Genomic DNA, 6,557 nt, shown 5'->3' on the forward strand with positions numbered 1-6,557 from the left:
AGCACTATAATGGTGAGTGTCTCAAAACTCTTCCTAGGTCAAACTGACAGGATGGGCACGAAATTTTTTTTTTTCGAATTTTTTTTTTCGTCTGCCCGGACCCAAAAACTGGAAATGGGTCAAAAAAAACTTCCTATAATGGCACCTGTCTTAAAACACTCAGAAACACCTAAAAATAGGATAGCCAGAAATTTTTTCGAAAAATGCGTTTTCGAAAAATTTTGGGCCTAAACGGAGCGTGGCTACCCGACTCTTTTTTTTTTCCGAAACCTACTCCGGCAAGGAAACACGAATCGGAATCTAGATGGATCCCGAAAACAAACCTAATAAGCAAAGAACTCGGATTGGTGGTGGATATATGGTGGTGGTATATGGCAGCGGTGGTGGTAGCGGTGGTAGTATATGGATATGGATCGGTGGTGGTATATGGACACGGATTGGTGGTGGTATATGGATACGGATTCGGTGCGGTGGTGGTAGATGGCAGGGGCGATGATGATGGTGCGGCGGCGGCGTGACAACTTATGACCAGAACTCGAAACTCTAAAAGACTAGACTCTAAGACCAGCAACTAGACACGACGATGCAACCGCAAATTCAACAAAGCAAAACCCTAAAAAGATTATGCAAAGGCTCAGATTGGTTCGGATATGATAACTAACCCTAATTTTTTTTTGGCTTTTTCGTGGACTGTAGGTATGAAGAACAGACTCGATCTAAACTACGAAAAACTGTAAAATCTCACCGAGCAACCTGGAAATCTGATACCACTTGATAGAGGCAAAGGTGTCCCGTCTTTCGATGAGATGGTGGATTTCGCTTTGGTGGAAGTCGACTTTGACGATCCGATTACGAACGTGCGAGGATGTCGCGCCTTAGCAATAGCTAAACCAACTCCGAGAGGTTATTGACCACACCGGAGCACGATCAACCTGACCACGAGGGTCTGTTTCCTGCGAGCAAACGAAGAACAAGCAAGAAACTAAGATTGCAATCTGGATATTGCGAATATAAGATGATGAGGACATCAATACAATTGTTACACCCACAGCCCCTGCTGCTATACATACTGGACCAATTACTAGAGCTCGTGCACGCCAACTAAATTACCAGGTACTTTCGTTTCTTGGTAATGATTCTAATGTTCATGAGAATATGATGCTGCCTAAATTGGATACATTTGTTTTGCTTACAAATGAAGGGCCTACCTTGGAGAAGGATGAACATTGGAGCAAGAACAAGCATGGAGATGATGGCATGCGCAAGGGAAACAAGAACGGAGTTACAAGTGATGATTTCAGGACTTTGAAGCCACCATAATGGGTGCATGAAGCCTTGGACGAAATATACAAGATGCCACTTCATAAATTTCGTCCCGAGGCTATTTTAGGTGCTGCGTCACCTTATTATTGGGCCAGGCCCATGTAATTTCGAAATACATAAGTATAGGCTATTTTTAGAGTCCGTATGTGTGGGGAAACAAGAGATAGGGTTGATTTCGGACCCCTCCACCAAGGGCCACGAAATTCCCCCCCTCTTCCTCCATATATACAGCCCTTAGGGCATCGTTTAGACTTTGGGTTTTGTTTAGATTAAAAGTTCGCCATAGCTGCAACTTCGCGCACTTCGTTTGTGTTCAACGACCAGACAAAGGCGTCACAGAACCCCACCTTGATCAATAAAGCTTTCATCTTATATTCGCAATATCCAGATTGCAATCTTAGTTTCTTGCTTGTTCTTCGTTTGCTCGCAGGAAACAGACCCTCGTGGTCAGGTTGATCGTGCTCCGGCGTGGTCAATAACCTCTCGGAGTTGGTTTAGCGATTGCTAAGGCGCGACGTCCTCGCACGTTCGTAGTCGGATCGTCAAAGTCGACTTCCACCAAAGCGAAATCCACCATCTCATCGAAAGACGGGACACCTTTGCCTCTATCAAGATGATGAGGACATCAATACAATTGTTACACCCACAGCCCCTGCTGCTATACATACTGGACCAATTACTAGAGCTCGTGCACGCCAACTAAATTACCAGGTACTTTCGTTTTTTGGTAATGATTCTAATGTTCATGAGAATATGATGCTGCCTAAATTGGATACATTTGTTTTGCTTACAAATGAAGGGCCTAGCTTGGAGAAGGATGAACATTGGAGCAAGAACAAGCATGGAGATGATGGCATGCGCAAGGGGAACAAGAACGGAGTTACAAGTGATGATTTCAGGACTTTGAAGCCACCATAATGGGTGCATGAAGCCTTGGACGAAATATACAAGATGCCACTTCATAAATTTCGTCCCGAGGCTATTTTAGGTGCTGCGTCACCTTATTATTGGGCCAGGCCCATGTAATTTCGAAATACATAAGTATGGGCTATTTTTAGAGTCCGTATGTGTGGGGAAACAAGAGATAGGGTTGATTTCGGACCCCTCCACCAAGGGCCACGAAATTCCCCCCTCTTCCTCCATATATACAGCCCTTAGGGCATCGTTTAGACTTTGGGTTTTGTTTAGATTAAAAGTTCGCCATAGCTGCAACTTCGCGTACTTCGTTTGTGTTCAACGACCAGACAAAGGCGTCACAGAACCCCACCTTGATCAATAAAGCTTTCATCTTATATTCGCAATATCCAGATTGCAATCTCAGTTTCTTGCTTGTTCTTCGTTTGCTCGCAGGAAACAGACCCTCGTGGTCAGGTTGATCGTGCTCTGGCGTGGTCAATAACCTCTCGGAGTTGGTTTAGCGATTGCTAAGGCGCGACGTCCTCGCACGTTCGTAGTCGGATCGTCAAAGTCGACTTCCACCAAAGCGAAATCCATCATCTCATCGAAAGACGGGACACCTCCGCCTCTATCAAGTGGTATCAGGGACTAAGGGATTCGCGTATATAACCTTTGTCGAGAAGCTCTTGTACTTGACGCATAATCTCCTTCGTCTCCTCTGGATTGGTACGGTATGGTGCACGGTTTGGCAGTGAAGCACCGGGAATTAAGTCAATCTGATGCTCAATCCCTCGAATAGGCGGTAATCCCGGTGGCACGTCTTGTGGAAAAACGTCAGCGAACTCCTGCAAAATGTTAGTGACAGCAGGAGGCAAAGAGGAAGGCACGTCCTCGAATGAAAATAATGCCTCTTTGCACACAAAAGCATAGCAAACAGATTTGCTGAAATCTAGCTCATCAATATCAGATTTGGTGGCAAATAAACATGCACTTTTCAATTTAATTTCAGAAGCAACACTAGATGGTTTATTATTAGGCTTCATTTGTTGCTCAAATTCTTTAGCCACAATCTGATTTTCACTCTTATTCTTCTCCTGTTGTGCTTTATTAGCTCTATTAATATCATCTTTCAAAATGGAATCAGGAGTCATAGGAAGCAAAGTAATATTTTTATCCTTATGAACAAGAGTATAGTGATTGTTTCTACCATGGTGTACAGAATTTTTATCAAATTGCCATGGTCTACCAAGTAATAAGGAACATGCTTGCATAGGTACCACATCACAATCAACATAATCAGCATATGTAGAGATACTAAAATGCACACGAACAGTACGTGTTACCTTAACCTTGCCGCTGTTGTTGAACCATTGGATGTAGTAAGGATGTGGATGTGGTCTTGTGGTGAGAGAAAGCTTCTCCACCATCTCCATGCTAGCCAAGTTGTTGCAGCTCCCTCCGTCTATTATGACGTGCACAGAATGTTCCTTCACAACTCCCTTGGTATGGAACAAATTGTGCCTCTGATTTTGCTCAGCTTGTGTGACCTGCACACTCAAAACACGTTGAGCAACTAAACATTCATACCTGTCAGCGTCTTCAGGAGCCATGTATTGCGTCTCATGATCAGAATCATCTCCACCATGTTCTTCACGTGTAATAAGAGCCAAAGTCTCCTCATCATAGTCACTAGCAGACTCATATCCACCATCCGCGGTAGCAATCATCACACACGGAGATTTGCATTCCCTCGCATAATGACCTCCTCCCTTACAACGACGACAAATAATATCACTTGTGTGCCCCGTTGATGCCATGGAAGAAGAAGAACGCTGTGCAGGCCCCGCAGGTGCGCTCTTGGCAGATAATGGTGGTTGTGCTTGTTTTCTTGTATCACGGCTGGAGGTGGCACCGGATGGAGGTGCTGGTGCAGTTGAAGTAGAAGATGCACGTGGTGTCCATGATGAAGGTCGGCCTGCAGAAAAGTTAGTTCGCGCCAATGCTTGTCGATCCTGCACTTCACGTTCAGCTTTACAAGCAAGATGGAATAAACGAGTGATATTAGTATACTCCTTATAGTCTAGAATGGTCTGAATCTCTCTATTTAATCCACCCAGAAAACGTGCAAGCATAGCTTCATTCTCCTCAACAATACCACATCTAATCATGCCAGTTTGTAATTCCTGATAATATTCTTCTACAGAATTTTTTCCTTGTCTTAAACGCTGCAATTTTTGAAGCAATTCACGTTGATAATATGGTGGAACCCAACGCGTACGCATATCAGTTTTCAAAGCAGCCCAAGTAGTTGGAATAGGATATAATCTACAATGTTCAGACCACCATACACATGCAAAACTAGTGAAAGCACAAACAGCAGCAGCAACTCGTCTCTCCTCAGGATATTGTAAACATGTAAATCGTTGTTCAGTTTCTAACTCCCAAGTAAGATATATATCAGGAACATATCTACCCTCAAATGGTGGAATATTCAATTTCAGTTTAGGAATGTGGACATCATCTCGTACCTGAGGTGGTGGTGCAGGCCTACCATTACGAATATATACCTGAGGTCGACCTGCTGGTGGTTGTGCTGGTGGCTGCTCGTAGATCTGATTTTGATCAACCTCATCCTCATAATCGCCCGCATACTCATCATCCTCCTGGGTACCAGCAGCAGCAGTAGCAGGAGCCAAAGAAGCACCAACAGTAGTAGCAGCGTGATGAGGACATCAATACAATTGTTACACCCACAGCCCCTGCTGCTATACATACTGGACCAATTACTAGAGCTCGTGCACGCCAACTAAATTACCAGGTACTTTCGTTTCTTGGTAATGATTCTAATGTTCATGAGAATATGATGCTGCCTAAATTGGATACATTTGTTTTGCTTACAAATGAAGGGCCTAGCTTGGAGAAGGATGAACATTGGAGCAAGAACAAGCATGGAGATGATGGCATGCGCAAGGGAAACAAGAACGGAGTTACAAGTGATGATTTCAGGACTTTGAAGCCACCATAATGGGTGCATGAAGCCTTGGACGAAATATACAAGATGCCACTTCATAAATTTCGTCCCGAGGCTATTTTAGGTGCTGCGTCACCTTATTATTGGGCCAGGCCCATGTAATTTCGAAATACATAATTATAGGCTATTTTTAGAGTCCGTATGTGTGGGGAAACAAGAGATAGGGTTGATTTCGGACCCCTCCACCAAGGGCCACGAAATTCCCCCCCTCTTCCTCCATATATACAGCCCTTAGGGCATCGTTTAGACTTTGGGTTTTGTTTAGATTAAAAGTTCGCCATAGCTGCAACTTCGCGCACTTCGTTTGTGTTCAACGACCAGACAAAGGCGTCACAGAACCCCACCTTGATCAATAAAGCTTTCATCTTATATTCGCAATATCCAGATTGCAATCTTAGTTTCTTGCTTGTTCTTCGTTTGCTCGCAGGAAACAGACCCTCGTGGTCAGGTTGATCGTGCTCCGGCGTGGTCAATAACCTCTCGGAGTTGGTTTAGCGATTGCTAAGGCGCGACGTCCTCGCACGTTCGTAGTCGGATCGTCAAAGTCGACTTCCACCAAAGCGATATCCATCATCTCATCGAAAGACGGGACACCTCTGCCTCTATCAAGTGGTATCAGAGTTCCAGGTTGCTCGGTGAGATTTTACAGTTTTTCGTAGTTTAGATCGAGTCTGTTCTTCATACCTATAGTCCACGAAAAAGCCACAAAAAAAATTAGGGTTAGTTCATCATATCCGAACCAATCTGAGCCTTTGCATAATCTTTTTAGGGTTTTGCTTTGTTGAATTTGCGGTTGCATCGTCGTGTCTAGTTGCTGGTCTTAGAGTCTAGTCTTTTAGAGTTCCGAGTTCTGGTCATAAGTTGTCACGCCGCCGCCGCACCATCATCATCACCCCTGCCATCTACCACCACCGCTTATCCGCCACCGCTTCGAATCCGTATCCATATACCACCACAGCTGTCATATACCACCACCGCTGCCATCTACCACCATATATCCACCACCAATCCGAGTTCTTGTCATATTAGGTTTGTTTTCGGGATCCATCCAGATTCCGATTCGTGTTTCCTTGCCGGAGTAGGTTTCGGAAAAAAAAAAGAGTCGGGTAGCCACGCTCCGTTTAGGCCCAAAATTTTTCGAAAACGCATTTTTCGAAAAAAATTCTGGCTATCCTATTTTTAGGTGTTTCTGAGTGTTTTGAGACAGGTGCCATTATAGGAAGTTTTTTTTGACCCGTTTCCAGTTTTTGGGTCCGGGCAGTCGAAAAAAAAAAATTGGTCGAAAAAATTTCGTGCCCATCCTGTC

This window comes from Triticum dicoccoides, chromosome 2B (assembly GCF_002162155.2).
Source record: "Triticum dicoccoides isolate Atlit2015 ecotype Zavitan chromosome 2B, WEW_v2.0, whole genome shotgun sequence".
NCBI classification, from domain to species: domain Eukaryota; kingdom Viridiplantae; phylum Streptophyta; class Magnoliopsida; order Poales; family Poaceae; genus Triticum; species Triticum dicoccoides.